Source organism: Salmo salar, chromosome 15 (genome assembly GCF_965601325.2).
Source record: "Salmo salar chromosome 15, fSalSal1, whole genome shotgun sequence".
Taxonomy (NCBI): Eukaryota; Metazoa; Chordata; class Actinopteri; order Salmoniformes; family Salmonidae; genus Salmo; species Salmo salar.
Window position 1 is genome coordinate 44,218,963 of NC_138305.1, and position 21,336 is coordinate 44,240,298.

A 21,336-nucleotide genomic window follows, 5' to 3' on the forward strand; every position below is an offset into this window, starting at 1 on the left:
CATTCCTGCAGTCAGCATGCCAATTGCACGCTCCTTCAAAACTTGAGACATCTGTGACCATGTGTTGTGTGACAAAACTGCACATTTTAGAGTGGCCTTTTATTGTCCCCAGCACAAGGTGCACCTGTGTAATGATCATGCTGCTTAATCAGCTTCTTGTTATGCCACACCTGTCAGGTTGATGGATTTTCTTGGCAAAGGAGAAATGCTCACTAACAGGGATGTAAACAAATTTGTTCACAACATTTGAGAGAAATAAGCTTTTTGTCCAAATGGAACATTTCTGGGAACCTTTATTTCAGCTCATGAAACATGGGACCAACGCTTTACAAGTTGCATGTATATTTTTGTTCAGTATATATAATTAAAAGTCTCATTAAAGTTTGGTTACATTTTCAAGCACCTTTCTCATGTCAGCATCTCTCTGGACATGACATAGGCTATCACCTACCCTTCACCTACACCTCGACATGTATGCTAATTATTTATGTACATTTACATACACTTATGTGTTTCTTAACAGAATAGCTAGTGTTTTTCTGCTTTCAAATCAATTTAATTGGCTATTTTGGTTAATGGCCTTGGTGCCCTAGCAGATTTGGCACCTCTCGAAGGCCAAATGGCCTGGCCCCTAAAATCACGAAATTTCAGGCCTGCCATGCAGACAGACAATGCTATATTAATGGGTTGTTTGATTAGCTATGGAAGATTCCGCTTACAGCCCAGTTTGAGTAAAGGATATTAAGTATTTTTTGTCTTTAATTTTACCAGAGTGGTAATTAGCTTCATCTTAGCAGCTTGATTAGAGTAGTGTGGGCTGCCCTCCCATTCTTAGCCCTCACTGCCTGTCTCCTCTCCTCGCCCCTCTCTCTGAAATGTTGCCAGGCAACTGCAGCAGAACATCATGACAAATGTTTACTGCAACAAAACTTGCATGATGACTCACTTCTCTCTCGCTCATCAAATAGCAGGTGAACTTCATTGTTTGGAGACAATTGGTCTTTTTACTTATAATTTAATGTTTAATGTTTTTTTCATAGCTGAGAGGCTCTTGTCATTGTGAAAAGTGCAGATTTATTTGATTGTGTTAAAAATGGGGAAATAAGGGGAATAACATCCACATGTGATACCACAGGCACCACAATATTTCACAATTGTGTGCTTTAGGGGTTAGAAGGCGCTTTATTGGTTATGCTCAGCCAATATTGTACTGTACAGGGTCGGGGATGAACAATATATCATGTATACTAAACAAATTGTTTTGTAATATTTAATTTCATGAGATTGTCAGAAGGGCATAACTTTTCATATTGAAACCAACTGGAGTTACTACAAGTTAGAAAGAGGATGCCTCTGGCTCCCTGTTAACAGCTTTGTAGGCTATGTCCTGGCTCGAACTTCCATTGTGACACCAGGCATGCTGTTGCATAAGACGGGAAATACATGTTCATGTAAGGACTTCCTTTGAAGCATTGGCAAACACCAATAAGAGTCAATTTCATGTTAAGCTCTGGATTCATTGAAAGGCAAAGTTCAACTCACCGTTAGACCACAGTTTCTCAGCTGGGTGGATTTTCTCTAGCACTTTAGAAATACTGTTTGGGTTTCCTGTTTCCTCATGGGGGTAAATAATACAGAGTGAGCAAAATAACAACAACATTTTTTATAGACGGGATAAGCATGTCATACAAGATGAGTTATGAATACTGCAATGATTGCATTGCGTGCAACATATTTTCACTCTGTTAAAAAACGTATTCGGGATTGGTGTTCCACGGGATAGTTGAGCTAACCTAGGCTAATGCGATTAGCATGAGATTGTAAATAAAGAAAATTTTCCTGGACATAGACATATCTGATATTGGCAGAAAGCTTAAATTCTTGTTAATCCAACTGCACTGTCAAATTTACAGTAGCTATTACAGTGAAAGAATACCATGCTATTGTTTGAGGACAGTGCACAATTTTGAACATGAAAAGTTATTAATAAACAAATTAGGCACATTTGGGTAGTCGTGATACAAAAATTTGAACATAAATGCAATGGTTCATTGGATCAGTCTAAAACGTTGCACATACACTGATCCCATCTAGTGGCCAACATCTAAATTGTACCTGGGCTGGAATAATACATTTTGGCCTTTCTCTTGCATTTCAAAGATGATGTTTCTTTGTATTATCTTTTACCAGATCTATTGTGTTATATTCTACTACCTTCCTTTCACACTTCCATAGACTTCAAAGTGTTTCCTTTCAAATGGTACCAAGAATATGCATATCCTTGCTTCAGGGCCTGAGCTACAGGCAGTTAGGTTTGGGTATGTCATTTTAGGCGAAAATTGAAAAGAAAAGTGGCTAATCCTTTTAGTAAAACTGTTGTTGTTATTGTTTCTTCACAGTTCAGTGCTGTTTTGATTGAGGAAAATTTCACCCATGGTATTAAATGGAAGACCATTGTAAATAACAAACTAACAGTTCTTTCAGTTAGAGGGAAAAGTCCATCTACCTTTTGGAACCTAATCAGAGCACATCAGTTGTCCTTGTAGTAACTTCAACTAATGTGAACTACTGATATGATCTCTGACCATATAAGTGGAATACAAAGTTGTCTGGTTTAGCATATCGTGAGAGAGGCCCAGTGTCTAATGAGTGTGATAGGAATTCCTCCAGGTCACAGCGCTGAGCCACTGAGTTGGCCGGGGGATCAGGACCTTGTAAGCACCAATTGGGTCAGTGAAGAAAAACACCTAATCAGGCTTCCCTCAGAGCTAGTGTTTCCCCCAGCACCAAGCAGGGAGAACTCTTTATTCATTTCACCGCTCAGCCGTTCTGACATCTCAGCATGATTCTCTGACATTCTCTCCATCTTGAAACACAAACAGTTCTCAAAAGGAGCCCTTTTGTCCTTTTTTCACTGTCCTGTGATCATGCAGCCTGACACCATATTTGGAGGTATGTTTATTTACTGTGGAAGGAGTGTAGACTATCACCTCAGTCCCCAGATGAAGTCCTAGTTGAGTTGAGGAACTGTGCCTTTAAAAAGCCTCTGCCAGCTGTCTGTATGTGTGCAGGCAGGGCCAGGAGAGGGGGAAGGGAAAGAGCAGAGCCACACTACACTACCACGGCTGGTATGCTGACTCTGTTTTTCCTACTCCCTGTTTTTTTAAATTATTTAAAAAGTAATTTTTTTGTTGCTGGGCTGTCCCTGTGTCAATTACATGCCAGTGTCTGAGGTGGAACCGGTTGGATCCTCTTGCACTAGTAATACCATCTTGTTTTCTTTACAAACTTGCTTTCAATTAAAGAGAGAGGGTTGTTTTCTTTCTCTATGGCAGACACCCCACCCCCCCAACTAACCAACCCTCCCAAATGCCCAACACTGGAGCGGATTAAGGAGGAACCTTCTGGTATAAACAGCCCATGTTTCCCAGACACCCCATCTGATGTAATGTGTTTGTCACCTTTGGACTGGTAAATGCTGCCTGTCTCATGGTGAGCAGCAAAGGTCGCTCCCCTCAGTGGCTCCGGGTTAGACTTTTGCTCCAGACACTAATGAATATAGAGCAGCAGAGGCTGGTGACTTGAAAAATTGAAGAGGATGTGAGACCTACGGTGTAGGCGCGGAACGCACGGAGATGACAAAGTATGTTTCATAAATCGTCAAAGACAAAAACATTTAACCTAAAGCATTTAATAAAGACATTTATAGTCAATATTATGGGGAATAGGAATGAGAGGGCTACTTACACAGTGTTGGGAAGGGATCACAGCAGTGATTGAATGAGGGTATGAGGCATGAGTTGAGGTGTTCAGAGGCTTGACTTCAGTGCAAGACAATATTTGACTGGGAAGACCAAAAAAAATAACACAACACACTACACAGTTAGACAAAAGAGCTAAGAATGAGTTAGTCCAAGCAAGGAGTAAAATCATTGATGTGTAATCATGTGATTGTGTATGTGATTGACTCTACATACAGTAATGAAAGAAAATTGATAGTGGTACTCACAGTGCATGGAGAGGAAACATTCAACGTGCCAGTGGATGAAAGGGGACATGAGATGTGGCTTCAGTTCATGTCAGGAGAGAGTTGACACTGATAGTGGAGTGGAGTGGTCTTCACCTCTTAATCAGGGAAGAGGAGGGGATTTAGCTGTAAATACTAATAGCAGATACATTCCATTACAGCTACGCTATTGTAGGTTTGAACAACAAGTTTCTCCATGAAGTTAATCTCGGACATCTCAAAATACACAAAGCCAAACAGACTGCACATTTCACCCCCCAAGAAACGTTCCTGAATAAATCCCTGATCATCCACATACCTGACGATAACTGACAACTGCAAGCAGTCTGGTGGCACCATAGGTCCCAGAGTGATGGGGCGTTTTTTATCTACTGGGACCTGGAGTTTTTCCTTATCTGTTAACCTAACCAGGAAAACTCTGGGCCCTATAAGAGCTATGAGGTGACCAATTTTTCCAAATCAGGTCACATGGTTTAAAAAAATGGAAGAAAAAAAACATCGAAGGCTGCTGCAACATTTATGTAATGACTTTTTGCTTGTGTCTGTCCGAAGTGAGTATGTGTTATCATCTATGCTAAATAAATACCGGAGGAAAGTGGAAAGCCTACTTGAGAGCGCGTGAAAAAAATGTGCTTCGTCAACCTCTCTCTTTAATCTAACTTTGAATGGGTGATGCGATGGAAGCTATCAAATCATTCTGAATTGATTTAGACATCCCAGATGTAGTTGCCCTTGTTAGCTGAACTTTCCCTCTCGTTGTGTCCTCTAAAAGCCTATTCTTGCATGCCCAAAAACGCAGTGTTGTTGATAAGCCACTCGAGAACATCCCTGTTTCTTCTTACTTTCTCGTTGTGTTGCGCAGTTTGAATACGCAGACCTTCGTCATGATCGATTCAGCTTTTCACAGAAGCTTAAATCTGATGAGGGCATTTATATGCTCTCTGCTTTTGTTTTTCTATTTAGCTGAACGATATTTGTTCTTCAGGCCACTGTACCCCCCTTTCACCCAAAGCTCAGACTTTCCAAAAAGCAGGCAAGGCCAGCAATGAAAGGCTCCGTGTTAACCAGCTATACTTTTGATACCAATTGGTATTGAATGTCCTCACCGTTTCATCTTTCTTCATTAAAATGATCTCGGGCTGAGGTCAACCCTCGGTTTTAATTTGCACCTTTTCCATGTACCCCAGAGAATGAAAGGGGTTCTTTAACAAAAAAGTTGCCAAAATTGGCGGTAGTGTTTGGCGCAAAAACTGCACACTCGAGCTGGTAGCTAGCCAGCGAGCTACTGCTACTTGTTACTGTAATTAGCAAGGCAAATTGAAATAAATAAACTGTGCATGAAAATAAAGTTATAAAACCAAGAAAAACTATTTATAATCTACCTCCTCAGTCTTCTGTAATTTGAAGAAACTAATTTGAATTGAATAATATCCAAGAAATGCTTAACTATCACTTTTCAATCTCTATCCAATCTCTATTCAATCTCTATCCAATCCAATCTCTTCTAGGCAGAGTTACTCTGTCCAGTGTCTGTGTTCTTTTGCCCATCTTAATCTTTTCTTTTTATTGGCCAGTCTGAGATATGGCTTTTTCTTTGCAACTCTGCCTAGAAGGCCAGCATCCCGGAGTCGCCTCTTCAATGTTGACATTGAGACTGGTGTTTTGCGGGTACTATTTAATGAAGCTGCCAGTTGAGGACTTGTGAGGCGTCTGTTTCTCAAACTAGACACTCTAATGTACTTGTCCTATTGCTCAGTTGTGCACCGGGGCCTCCCACTCCTCTTTCTATTCTGGTTAGAGCCTGTTCACGCTGTTCTGCGATGGGAGTAGTACACAGCATTGTAGGAGATCTTCAGTTTCTTGGCAATTTCTCGCATGGAATAGCCTTCATTTCTCAGAACAAGAATAGACTGATGAGTTTCAGAAGAAAGTTCTTAGTTTCTGGCCATTTTGAGCCTGTAATCGAACCCACAAATGCTGATGCTCCAGATACTCAACTAGTCTAAAGAAGGCCAGTTTTATTGCTTCTTTAATCAGGACAACAGTTTTCAGCTGTGCTAACATAATTACAAAATGGTTTTCTAATGATCAATTAGCCTTTTAAAATGATAAACTTGGATTAGCTAACACAACGTGGCATTGGAACACAGGAGTGATGGTTGCTGATAATGGATCTCTGTACGGCTATGTAGATATTCCATATAAAAAGCTGCAGTTTCCAGCTACAATAGTCATTTACAACATTAACAATGTCTACACTGTATTTCTGATCAATTTGATGTTATTTTAATGGACAAAATTTTTTGATTTTCTTTCAAAAACAAGGATATTTCTAAGTGACCCCAAACTTTTGAACGGTAGTGTACGTATCTCCAAACTTGTATAAACACCAGGGAGCTAATGTAATACATTTTACAGATGGGTGGTGAATTCATCATAGTTAAACAAGTCACATTTTCCTTATTTTTTGTAATGTGTTTTTATTAGTGCTTTAGTCTTTGTTGGCATTGGCCCCCCTTTCATTCTTGACACAAAATCAACGTTTGGGTTTTCTAAAAGATAACTCTCGATTAAATGTCAGGGGTGCACAATGCATCCAGCATGCTATTGACTGTGGCAGGCGAATACGAGCAGGCAGAGTTTATTGTTAGTAAATAGAATGTGGAGTGAGACAGAATGCAGACAGAATGCACTGGAACACTAAGCTTTAACAAACCTTCCTATGACCTAAAAAAAAAAATGCTACCAGATGGGATTCATTCTCAAAAGTGGATTTGTGGTACAATATCTCCCTGTTTCCTGAGGGCAAGAGGCAGAATTGAAAAGAGGGGGCAAGGTTGGAATAAATCAGTATGGACTGGATCATGAGCTGAATGCAATGTTGTGACAACACATTGCGCACAAACTCACTTCGTCTGTGGTCGCCACTTCTTACTTCTATTGGTTCTCAAATCCACAAAGACCTCAAAAATATGTCCAATGATGCACTCAAAATACCAGCCAGAAAGAGTAAAAGAGTAAATTCAGTGTAGAGTAATTGTTCTAGATGTCATCAGTGTAAATGCCACAGGATCTATGAACGATATGAACCACAGCAAGTGGTCTTTATGAAAAATGTAGGCTCTTCTTTGTATGAGTTTGTTTGTTTGTGTGAGATATGTAATTTCATGGTGTGCACACATAATCTACGATAATCTATGAAGGATTTACAGCATTGCAAATATGAGCTTCCTTGTCAGTGTAGCTGAAGAGGCATGTTTTAGTAACAGTCATGGGATTTGCCTGATGAAGAGTCATAGGAAGATATAGAGAGAGAACTTTTGAAAGATCACTGTCATTCCTACTGCCCCCTCGGTTGAATTTCAATGGGCTGTATTGGGCTGCATGACACTTGCAGTTTCAATGGACTGCATATGCACTAACTTCACCCGCTATGCACGTTCAGCAACGCTTAGACTCAGCAAGTTCTTACCTCCCTGAAAATATGGCCCTTTTGAAGCTCTCTCTGTGTTTTCTGAAGTAAAAAATCATATAGGAATATGAAGGAAAGTATGTTCTATTCTTCAGTCAGGAAGATGTGAAATAATTTTCTCTCCCTTGTCACTCGGTCAGAAATCCATGTCTTCCTCTCCACTGATGTAAACAGTGTTATGGGTACTGCTGTACTTGTCCAGGATGTTTGGAGCAGGTTATACAGGCCAGGGACAGTGGTTGTACTAAAGCGATCACTGGTGCAGAACTAAACCAGCCATTTCTGTCCTCTTCTGTCTCACACTCTGAGTTCGCTGTAGGAGCCGTGTGCATACACATTTGTTTCAGGGGGGAAAAAGTCTCAACTCAACAAAGAATTTCTGTTAGATATTAGATAAATGAATAGCGGACCACATCAGAGGAGAGCTCCATAACCTGTAGCCGCGTGTGTCAATAAAGCCAAAGCAATAGTGATTATTTTCTCTGCAAACACCCAGCTTTGGGAGAAGTGCACAGCGATAATGATGTAGAAAATTATTTGGACCAGGCTTAATTAGCTGTCTGTCAGGGAAAGCCATAGGGGATTGAGCTGAAGTAAGAGCTGTGCTTCGAGAGGGAGTGATCCAAGCGCCAAGCATACTGGAGACAGCGAGCAAAGGAGCAGGTTTAATTTAATATTCAGATCAGTGAGCTGAAGGGTTGTCCTGGCCCTCCGAGCAGAGCAGAACATGAAGGCTTCAGCAGACCTGCCTCAGGGGAACACTTAAAAGGCCTGTCTTGGTTAATACACTTTTTACCCTTATAACAGCAAATACCACCTCAGAAGCATCCAGCCCATGTTATGTCTGGACTGTATATCCATGTTTAATTTTTAATGTGCTTTGTTTTGTTGTATTTTTATTCTGTTTGTTGAGTTGTGCTTGGTTCCTCCAGTAAAGGCTTGACAAGCTCCATGGCCTTGTGCTAGATGCTGTGTTGACTTGACTTAAACAAAGATACAGAGATGGGGAGGAAGCATCGCAGGGCTTTTCAAAGGGAATAATGGTGATTGGAGGGAGGACAAACTCTGTAGAGTGTTGTTCAACTGGAGCGAGCTAGAATCTAAGTGGAGAAAGTTGAGAGGCGGCTGGGGGGAATGCTATTGTACTAAAACATATGGTAGTAAAGAAACCCCCATAAATGATAAAACACATGGTTAAAATAAACGTCCCTTTTAAATAAAGGGGCGAAAAGTCCTTTCACTACTTTTTATATCTTCCACTATACAATATACAGTACCAGTCAAAAGCTTTGACACACCTACTCATTCAAGGGTTTTTCTTTATTTGTACTATTTTCTACATTGTTGAATAATAGTGAAGACATCAAAACTATGAAATAACACATATGGATTCATGTAGTAACCAAAAAAGTGTTAAACAAATAATATTTTATATTTGAGATTATTCAAAGTAGCCACCCTTTGCCTTGATGACAGCTTTGCAGACGCTTGGCTTTCTCTCGACCAGCTTTACGAGGTAGTCACCTGGAATGCATTTCAATTAACAGGTGTGTCTTTTTAAAAGTTAATTTGTGGAATTTCTTTCCTTATTAATTGGTTTGAGCCAATCAGTTGTGTTGTGACAAGGTAGGGGTGGTATACAGAAGATAGCACTATTTGGTAAAAGACCAGGTCCATATTATGGCAAGAACAGCTCAAATAGGCAAAGAGAAACGACAGTACATCATTACTTTAAGACATGAAGGTTAGTCAATACAGAACATTTCAAGAGCTTTGAAAGTTTCTTCAAGTGCCATCGTAAAAACTATCAAGCGCTATAATGAAATTGGCTCTTATGAGGATCGCCACAGGAAAGGAAGACCCAGAGTTACCTCTGCTGCAGAAGATACGTTCATTAGAGTTAATTGCAACTCAGATTGCAGCCCAAATAAATGCTTCACAGAGTTCAATTAACAGACATATCTCAACATCAACTGTTCAGAGGAGACTGCATGAATCAGGCCTTCATGGTTGAATTGCTGGAAAGGAGCCACTACTAAAGGACATGAGTAAGAAGAAGAGACTTGCTTGGGCCAAGAAACATGAGCAATGGACATTAGACCGGTGGAAATCTGTCCTTTGGTCTGGTGAGTCCAAATTTGAGATTTTTGGTTCCAATCACCGTGTCTTTGTGAGACGCAGAGTAGGTGAACGGATGATCTCCGCATGTGTGGTTCCCACCGTGAAGCATGGAGGTGGAGGTGTGATGGTGTGGGGGTGCTTTGCTGGTGACACTGTCTGATTTATTATTTATTAGAATTCATGGCACGCTTAACCAGCATGGCTACCACAGCATGGTTTGCGCTTAGTGGGACTATAATTTGTTTTACAACAAGACAATGACCCAACACACATCCAGGGCTATTTGACCAAGAAGGAGAGTGTTGGAGTGCTGCATCATATCACCTGGCCTCTACAATTACCTGACCTCAACCAAATTGAGATGGTTTGGGATGAGTTGGACTGCAGAGTGAAAGAAAAGCAGCCAACAAGTGCTCAGCATATGTGGGAACTCCTTCAGGACTTTTGGAAAAGCATTCCTCATGAAGCTGGTTGAGAGAATGCCAAAGTGTGCCTGTCATCAAGACAAAAGGTGGCCACTTTGAAGAATATAAAATATAAAATGTACGTGTTATTTCATAGTTTTGATGTCTTCACTATTATTCTACAGCGTAGAACATAGCAAAAATAAAGAAAAGCCCTTGAATGAGTAGGTTGTGTCCAAACATTTGACTGGTACTGTATATATATCTTGGTCTCTATCCTATCATGCTCTTTTAAGAATAACCTTTACTCTTTTGCTTGTATTCACAGTGAAATAATTTATTTTTAATTTATTTTGTATTTTGAAAGTGTATAGATGTGGTTAACATTGACCATAATCTAAGCGCATGATATCTAGTTTCAAATCAAATTTTATTGGTCACTGTCACAGGTGTCAAAATGAGTAGACCAAGGTGCAGCGTGGAATATGTTCATCTTGTAGTTTTCATGCCAAAAATGAACACTTTACAAATATAACAAAAATGACAGCCGACAGTTCCGTCAGGTACTTACAACAAAACAGAAAGCAACTACCCACAAACCCCAAAGGAAAACAGGCTGCCTAAGTATGGCTTCCAATCAGAGACAACGAAAGACACCTGCCTCTGATAGGAAACCCTACTGGGCCAAACATGGAAAATGAAGCATAGAAAATGAAAACTAGAACAAAATCCCCTTGAACCAAAAAAACCCAAAACACACAAAACAACCCCCCTGCCACGCCCTGACCATTCTACTATGGCAAAATGACCCTTTTCACTGGTCAGGACGTGACAGACCCAGAGTTACCTCTGTTGCAGAGGATAAGTTAATTAGAGTTAACTGCGCCTCAGATTGCAGCCCAAATAAATACTTCACAGAGTTTAAGTAACAGACACATCTCAAAATCAACTGTTCTGTGCCTCTGATTGGAAACCATACCCGGCCAAAACCTGGAAAACAAAACATAGAAATAGAATACTAGAAAAACCCCACATATAAACAGAAAACCCCAAACCACCCAACACAACCACCTGTCACGCCCTGACCGCTCTAATATGGCAAATGACCACTTACAAGGGTCAGGACGTGACAGTCACATACACATGGTTAGCAGACGTTTTTGTGAGTGTAGCGAAATGCTTGTGCTTCTAGTTTTGACAGTGCAGCGATATCTAACAAGTAATCAAACAATTCCACAACAACTACCTAATACACGCAAATCTAAGTAAAGGGATGGAATAAGAATATGTACATATAAATAGAATGGATGAGCAATGACCGAGCGGCATAGACACGATGTAATATATGGTATAAAATACAGTATATACATATGGGATGAGTAATGCAAGATATGTAAACATCATGGCATTAATAAAGTGACTAGTGATCCATTTGTTAGAGTGGCCAATGATTTCAAGTCTGTATGTAGACAACAGCCTCTCTTTGTTCATGATGCCTGTTTAAGAGTCTGATGGCCTTGAGGTAGAAGCTATTTTTCAGTCTCTCGGTCCCAGCTTTGATGCACCTGTACTGACCTCGCCTTCTGGATGGTAACGGGGTGAACAGGCAGTGGCTCGGGTGGTTGTTGTCCTTGATGATCTTTTTGGCCTTCCTGTGACATCGGGTGCTGTACGTGTCCTGGAGGGCAGGTAGTTTGCCCCCGGTGATGCGTTGTGCAGACCGCACCACCCTCTGGAGAGCCCTGCTGTTCTGGGCGGCGTACACCCCGACACGATCCTCTCAATTGTGCATCTGTAAAAGTTTGTGAGGGTTTTAGGTGACAAGCAAAATTCCTTCAGCCTCCTGCGGTTGAAGAGGCGCTGTTGCGCCTTCTTCACCACACTGTCTGTGTGGTTGGACCATTTCAGTTTGTCCCTAATGTGTACGCCGAGGAACTTGAACATTTCCACCTTCTCCAATGCTGTCCCGTCGATGTGGATGGGGGGTGCTCCCTCTGCTGTTTCCTGAAGTCCACGATCATCTTCTTTGTTTTGTTGACGTTGAGTTGGAGGTTGTTTTCCTGACACCACACTCCGAGTGCCCTCACCTCCTCCCTATAGGCTGTCTCGTCGTTGTTGGTGATCAAGCCTACTACTGTTGTGTCGTCTGCAAATTTGATGATCGAGTTGGAGGTGTGCATGGCCACGCAGTCATGGGTGAACAAGGAGTACAGGAGGGGGCTGAGCACGCACCCTTGTGGAGCCCCAGTGTTGAGGATCAGCGAAGTGGAGATGTTGTTTCCCACCTTCACCACCTGGGGGCGGCCCGTCAGGAAGTCCAGGACTCAATTGCACAGGGTGGGGTTGAGTCCCAGGGCCTCTATCAAGATAGAGCTGAGAGATTGCTTTGTAGAAAATGACACAAGTTAGAAATCCCTATGTTAATATTTGAACAGCGCAGCACTCTGACATTGAAGAGCATGTTTGCCTAGAGCCTTGTGATGATGCTGGTTTGCTGTGCAGAGCTTGTGAAAGACACAAATTAGATTAGTCATCTCTGCAGAGAGCACGCTGCAGTTTCAATCACAACTACAGACTGCAGACTCTCATTCTGACAAGCCATCTGCCCCTACACACTTCAAATAGTAAGCTTTAATGATGTTTGAGAAATTGTGTACAAGGTCTATCTCTTTCCTATTTAAGACTCTGGTGAGCATCCTCACTGCTCTCTGGTAAGTAACCAAGCAATACCAGAGCCAACAAGGGAGTGTTGTCATTTTAATGCTTGACATTTAGCTCTGTCAGCAAGAAGAAGCTGTGTATGGTTACCACCTTTTCAAAATGCAAGAAAAAGCCACCTTTCACCATTCTGCAAACAGGCTATATGTAGCAAAGACCTACAAACAATGTCAACTGAATCATATGTTGTGGCGCAAAACTAGGGCTGTTGCGGTGACTATATTACCGGCGCATGACCACAGTAAAATTCCACGGTAATCTCCTTTTATGCACTCTGGACATGCTTTCGTAGTACCCAACTTGCTAACGACCATCAGGTCCTAAGGACTTGGTACTCAGGGCTCTATTGTCCCTCTAACCACTCTGACAGCAATGTAAATGGTATCGAAAATCACATCAAACACTTATCATCAAAACAGTATGTGCTTTTAAAACTCACCTCACTGTGATTGACCAATTTGAAGAAAGAAGTTCAACAACATTTTGAAACTGAGTGTAAAACATGGTTGTGGATGTTGTTTCAAAGCCTAGCACAACGAAATGGACAGTGCTTTCTAAGGTGATGATTCATTCCAAACACCCATACGATATTAGAGTTAATGCATACACATAGGACTATATATGAGCCCGAAAGTCCCAAAAAAACACATTCAAATAATGATCGCGCCCTTATACAGTGTGATTAAAAAGTATTTGCCCCCTTTCTGATTTTCTCTATTTCAGCATATTTTTGATACTGAATGTTATCAGACCTTCACCCAAAACCTAATATTAGATAAAGGGAACCTGAGTTTACAAATAACATAAAAAAATGTATACTTATGTTATTTATTTAATTAACAAGGTTATGTAACATCAAATAACCCTGTGTGAAAAAATAATTGCCCCCTTACTTTCAATAACTGGTTGTGCCACCTTTAGCTGCAAGGACTGCAAACAAATGCTTCCTGTAGTTGTTGATCAGTCTCTCACATCGCTGTGGAGGAATTTTGTCCCACTGTTGCATGCAGAACTGCTTTAACACAACGACATTTGTGGGTTTTCAAGCATGAACTGCACATGTTTTATTTAACCTTTATTTAACTAGGCAAGTCAGTTAATTAAGAACAAATTCTTATTTACAATGACGGCCTACCCCGGCCAAACCCTAACCCGGACGATGCTGGGCCAATTTTGCGCCGCCCTATGGGACTCCCAATCACGACCGGTTGTGTTACAGCCTGGAATCAAACCAGGGTCTGTAGTGATGCCTCTAGCACTGAGATGCAGTGCCTTAGACCGCTGCGCCATTTGGAAGCACTGTGCCACTCGGGAGTTTCAAGCCCTGACATAAGTCCTGCCATTATCTGATACAGAGCAGAATTCATGGTTCCTTCTATTTAAGGCAAGTCGTCCAGGTCCTGGGCAAAGCATCCTGAAACCATCACACTTCCACCACCATGCTTCACCATTGGTATCAGGTTCTTACTGAGGAATGCAGTGTTTGGGTTTTGCCAGACATCCAGTAATGTGACCCATATCGTTGAAGAATTTGACTGAAGTTTGCCAAAAAGCACCTGGAAGCACCTGGATGATCATCAAGACTCTTGGAATAATGTTCAATGGACAGATGAGTGAAAAGTATATTTTTGGACGAGATGGGTCCCATTATGTCTTGCGAAAACCAATATGGGCTGCATGATGTGACTATAGGCTATTGATGATTTGAGAATGCTCTGTTGCTTGCCTCAGGCTGCACACGCTATTCTCTCATCAAGTGATTCGCCACAGCCCTACGCAAGCCACTGTCAAATTCCATGCTCTGTTAGGACCAGCTTGTTTTCGTCCAGTTTTCCCAGCTTGCCAATGCTTCCCTAGTATGTTGCACAAGCCTATGCAAAGAGGTTTACGAGGTGTAATATTCCAATAGCTTACCAGTGAATATGAGTGGAAATGTCAACAGCAAATTGAATTGAAATATTATCCCGTGTGCTAGAGAAGACTACAGATAGAAGCCAGTGGATTTAGTCAGTGGAGCCCCTATTAGACAAAAATGGCAGAGCAGTACAACCTTTAGAGAAACGAGTGGCCATCTGTCTTTTAAATTCTAGAAGTGAACAATCACCTCAGCCGAAGCCAGATAGGAAGAAAGAGCAAGGAGTAGAAGACCTGTGTCTGAGCAATAACAGAGGTAGTCTGCAACCCTACAGCCACAGCAGCCTGTGGCAATTAGAGGCAGGGTGAAATATTTGTTGAGAGAAAAGCTGAGTCCTGGGGGATAAGAGGCAAGAAACACCCAGGAGATTGCAGATCACAGCTCTTAAGGAGCCACATGCAGTTGTGAAGGTGTGAGGAAGGTGGCAGGAGCCCCCTTAGTATCTGGGCATTGGGCCCCGTTCCTCCCTCCCTCCACAGTGAAACAGATCTCCAGAGGATCTGTCTGAGAGACTTGTCATCAGATTACCAGCGAGTTCAAAAGATGCCGCAAAGATATGTGAGAAAGATCTTTGGGCTATAACTACAGGCAACTGTACTTATTGAAGTGTAACTGATCAGTGGAGCGGTTTGAGCTAGTGTGTTACAAAGAAAAGTGTTCTAGGTATGAACATGATTTCTGAAACTAGGCAATTCAAAACAGACTTGGCTGCCTTTATATGAGTTTCAGATTTATTGTGGATACAACTCAAGTGTCTGGGGCCTTGATTCTTACTGACATCATCCAGAGTGGAGTATTTAGGTCAAAGCATACAGTATCAACCCGGAGATGCCAAGGATATCTTAGTCAAAAACACTTCTTATCTTTCCTGCTGGGGAGGATTTTAAATCTTACAGTCAAATATAAATATCTTTCTTATAATAAAAGTGAACATGTAAAATGGCTTTCAGATATTTTTGCATCTTCAGGCCTTATCTTAGTGAACATTTTATATGCGTCATGTCTAACTTGCTGTATACAGTGAAATCAGTTTTGTAATCAGTGCCACACGTTTGAAGAAATATATATGTAGATATTAATTTGAATGACTATAAATCAATATAATATCTTCACATATTTTCTCAGTTTTCATTTTCATATAAAAAAAATCTAGGCATATACCCTGCTCTAAAAATGCAATAAAAATGAAGGCTTAAGCTGTAAGCATCATTCTGTTGGAGGTATCCAAGGCAGCTGGGAGATGGGGGGATTGAGGGAGAGGAAAAAAGGGAGAGGGAGCTAAAGAGAATGAGGGAAAGGGAGAAGGAGCAGTATGTAGATGAATAAGCAGACAGGCAGTTAGAATAAAGCCTTCACCCACAACGCTTGACTGGGCCCTACAAAAATTGTCTGGCCTAACGTTAGCACAGCCCAGCTCTGCTGCTGCACTTTGGATTTTTTTTAACACTTTAACAATTAGGGCTTGCCTCCAGTAGATCCAAAGCAGACATACGTATTTCATCAGAGCTGACACATTCCTCACTCACTGTGTCATGTTTCAGTTCACATTTCTGACATCTGCTAGTTGCATTATACTAACAGAGTCATAACATAAATGTTGTGTAGCCTATGCATTTGCTTACATGTTCTGTACAAGGTTATATAATAATCTGTACCTTGTGTTATCATCTTTTATTGCACAAAGAACTACAAAGGGAAACCCAGCCGCGAGCTGCCCAGTGACGCGAGCCTTTCAGATGAGCTAAATGCCTTTTATGCTCGCTTCGAGGCAAGCAACACTGAAGCATGAATGAGAGCACCAGCTGTTCTGGATGACTGTGTGATAACGCTCTTGGTAGCCGATGTGAGCAACACCTTTAAACAGGTCAACATTCACAAAGTCGCTGGGCCAGACTGATTACCAGGACGTGTACTCAAAGCATGCGCGGACCAACTGTCAAGTGTCTTCACTGACATTTTCAACCTCTCCCTGACCGAGTCTGTAATACGTACATGTTTCAAATAGACCACCATAGTCCCTGTGCCCAAGAAAGCGAAGGTAACCTAGCTAAATGATTACCGCCCCGTAGCACTTAAGTCGGTAGCCATGAAGTGCTTTGAAAGGGTGGTCATGGCTCACATCAACACCATCATGCCGGAAACCCTAGACCCACGCCAATTCACATACCGCCCCAACAGATCCACAGATGACGCAATCTCAATCGCACTCCACACTGCCCTTTCCCACCTGGACAAAAGGAACACCTATGTGAGAATGCTGTTCATTGACTACAGCTCAGCATTCAACACCATAGTTCCCAAGCTCATCACTAAGCTAAGAACCCTGGGACTAAACACCTCCTTCTGCAACTGGACTTCCTGACGGGCCACACCCAGGTGGTAAGGGTAGGCAACAACACATCTGCCCCACTGATCTCAGGGGTGCGTGCTTAGTCCCCTCTTGTACTCCCTGTTCACCCAAGACTGCGCGTCTACCAAGTACTACTCCAACACCATCATTAAGATTGCTGACGACACAACACTAGTAGGCCTGATCACCGACAGCAATGAAACAGCCTATAGGGAGGAGGTCAGAGACCTGGCAGTGTGGTGCCAGGACAACAACCTCTCCCTCAATGTGAGCAAGACAATAGAGCTGATGGTGGACTACAGGAAAAGGAGGGCCGAACAAACCCCCATTAACATCGACAGGGCTGTCGTGGAGCGGGTCGAGAGTTTCAAGCTCCTTGGTGTCCACATCACCAACAAACTATCATGGTCCAAACACACCAAGACAGTTGTGAAGAAGGCACAACAACACCTTTTCCCTCTCAGGAGACTGAAAAGATTTGGCATGGGTCCCCAGATCCTCAAAAGTTCTACAGCTGCACCATCGAGAGCATCCTGACCGGTTGCATCACCACCTGGTAATGCAACTGCTCGGCATCCAGAGGGTAGTGCATAAGGCCCAGTATATCACTGGGGCCAAGCTTCCTGCCATCCAGGACCTATATACTAGGCGGTGTCAGAGGAAGGCCCAAAAAAATTGTCAAAGACTCCAGTCACCCAAGTCATAGACTGTTCTCTCAGCTTACGCACGGCAAGCGGTATCGAAGCGCCAAGTCTAGGATCAAAAGGCTCCTTAAAACATCTTAAGAATCCGACCCTTTTTTTTCAATTTTCACCTAAAATGATACCCAAATCTAACTGCCTGTAGCTTAGTACCTGAAGCAAGGATAAGCATATTCTTGAAACCATTTGAAAGAAAACACTTTGAAGTTTGTGGAATTGTATTATTTATTTAACTAGGCAAGTCAGTTAAGAACAAATTCTTAATTTCAATGACGGCCTAGGAACAGTGGGTTAACTGCCTTGTTCAGGGGCAGAAGGACAGATTTTTACCTCGTCAGCTCAGGGATTCAATCCTGCAACCTTTCAGTTACAAGTCCAACACTCTAACCACTAGGCTATCTGCCACTCTATATTAATGTAGGAGAATATAACACATTAGATCTGGTAAAAGATAATACAAAGAAAAAAACAAATGCGTTTTTTGTACCATCATCTTTGAAATGTAAGAGAAAGGCCATAATGTATTATGCCTGCCCTGGCGCGATTTAGATTTTGGCCATTAGATGGCAGCAGTGTATGTGCAAAGTTTTAGTTTGATCCAATGAACCATTGCATTTCTGTTCAAAATTTTGTATCAAGACTAATTGGTTTATTCATACATTTTCAAGTTCATAACTGTGCACTCAAACAATAGCATGGTATTATTTCACTTTAATATCTACTGTAAATTGGATAGTGCAGTTAGATGAACAAGAATTTAAGCTTTCTGCCAATATCAGATATGTCTATGTCCTGGGAAATGTTCTTGTTACTTACAACCTTATGCTAATCACATTAGCCTACGTTAGCTCAATCGTCCTGCGGGGAACCCAACAATCCTGTAGAGGTTAACAGCTTCTGCCCCCAAGCCATAGGACTGCTGAACAATCAATCAAAATAATCACCCGGAATATTTACATTCACCCCCACCTTTGTTTTTACACTGCTGCTACCCGCTGTTTATTATCTATGCATAATCACTTTACAAATTACCTTGACTAACCTGTACCTCCACACATTGACTCCGTACTGGTACCCCCTTTTTAATAGCCTCGTTATGTTATGTAATTTTCTTGTGTTATTTTTTGATTAGATGTTTTTAATTTTTTTCACTTTATTTTATTTACTCAATATTTTCTTGAACTTTCATTGTTGGTAAGGGCTTGTAAGTAAGCATTTCACGGTAAGGCCTACACCGGTTGTATTCGGCGCATGTGACAAATAACATCTGATTTGAAGTATTGTTACTTTTACAACACACAGGCATACAAATCTCAAATGTTCTGCTATATTATCTCTGCATGTTTGAGGCTTTTCTGATTGTAAATGTAGACCGAGACTACACTGCACGGACAGGACTAATCTAGTAAAGGTCTCAGCATGCTTCAGTTCGGTTGGCGCCTAGCCAAAGTCGGCTAGCCGAACCGAACAAGTGTGCTTGCATACTCCCTTAAAAGACCTTTGCTTGATAAACGAGAAGAAAGTGGCAATAGTACGGCTTGTCCATTTTGAGACGCCATAGCCAGTATATGCTTCCTCAAAATAGTCAGAATTAATCTAACATAACTCAAGAAATCAGTCATGAATTTTTATGTTTTTGCAGAGATCTTAGTCGTGCAATTTTACATCTAACTGAGATGTTTGGTGCAGTTTTTCTCAATGAAAAAAATATCTAATTGAATGACAACTTAGACTTTATTGAAGAATCCCTACTATTGACCAATCACAGACGAAGTGGTGTAGACTTCGGTTCTGAACTTCGGCTTGCCTCCAGAAAAAAATGCTGTGTACCCGAACAGCCTAAAAAACCAAAACGATTAACAACGTAACAAAATGTTGTCATAATCTATGCACAAACTCTTCTGAACTGTTTTGGCTGGGAAGCATGTGGACGCCTTAAGACATGGCGGGCAGCTATGGTTATTGCCATACTAAACTCAGCAAAAAAAGAAACATCTTCTCACTGTCAACTGCGTTTATTTTCAGCAAACTTAACATGTGTAAATATTTGTATGAACATAACAAGATTCAACAATTGAGACATAAACTTAACAAGTTCCACAGACATATGACTAACATAAATGTAATAATGTGTCCCTGAACAAAGGGGGGGTCAAAATCAAAAGTAACAGTCAGTATCTGGTGTGGCCACCAGCTGCATAAAGTACTACAGTGCATCTCCTCCTCATGGACTGCACCAGATTTGCCAGTTCTTGCTGTGAGATGTTACCCCACTCTTTCACCAAGGCACCTGCAAGTTCCCGGACATTTCTGGGGGGAATGGCCCTAACCCTCACCCTCCAATCCAACAGGTCCCAGACGTGCTCAATGGGATTGAGATCCTAGCTCTTCGCTGGCCATGGCAGAACACTGACATTCCTGTCTTGCAGGAAATCACGCACAGAACGAGCAGTATGGCTGATGGCATTGTCATGCTGGAGGGTCATGTCAGGATGAGCTTTCAGGAAGGGTACCACATGAGGGAAAATGATGTCTTCCCTGTAACGCACAGCGTTGAGATTGCCTGCAATGACAACAAGCTCAGTCCGATGACGCTGTGACACACCGCCCCAGACCATGAGGGACCCTCCACCTCCAAATCGATTCCGCTCAAGAGTACAGACCTCGGTGTAATGCTCATTCCTTCAACGATAGACGCAAATCCGACCATCACTCCTGGTGAGACAAAACCGCAACTCATCGGTGAAGAGCACTTTTTGCCAGTCCTGTCTGGTCCAGCGACGGTGGGTTTGTGCCCATAGGCGACTTAGTCGCCGGTGATGTCTGGTGAGGACCTGCCTTACAACAGGCCTACAAGCCCTCAGTCCAGCCTCTCTCAGCCTATTGTGGACAGTCTGAGCACTGATGGAGGGATTGTGCATTCCTGGTGTAACTCGGGCAGTTGTTGTTGCCATCCTGTACCTGTCCCGCAGCTGTGATGTTCGGATGTATCGATCCTGTGCAGATGTTGTTACACGTGGTCTGCCACTGCGAGGATGATCAGTTGTCCATCCTGTCTCTCTGTAGTGCTGTCTTAGGCGTCTCACAGTACGGACATTGCAATTTATTGCCCTGGTCACATTTGCAGTCCTCATGCCTCCTTGCAGCATGCCTAAGGCACGTTCACGCAGATGAGCAGGGACCCTGGGCGTCGTCACAATTTTCTTCATCATCCGATGAACCACATAAAACAAATACCCTCTGCCACGTCCTGACCAAACTACAATAACAATTAACCCTTTTACTGGCCAGGACGTGACAGTACCCCCCCCCCCCCCCCCTTAAAGGTGCTAACCCCGGAAGCACCTTAAAAAAAAAAACGAAAAAAAAAAAAACACAACCCCAAACAACAAAACAAAAATTCCCCTCTACTAAAAGGGAGGGAAGGGTGGGTGGCTGCCGTCAACGACGGCACTGTGCTACACCCCCCCTCCCCAACCCACCTATTTCAGGAGGTGGCTCCGGTTCTGGCCGTTCCAGGCAGTCGGGCCACTCTGGCAGCTCGGGGCAGTCTGGCCAGTCTGGCATCTCGGGGCAGTCTGGGAGCTCGGGGCAGTCTGGCAGCTCGGGACAGTCTGGGCAGTCTGGC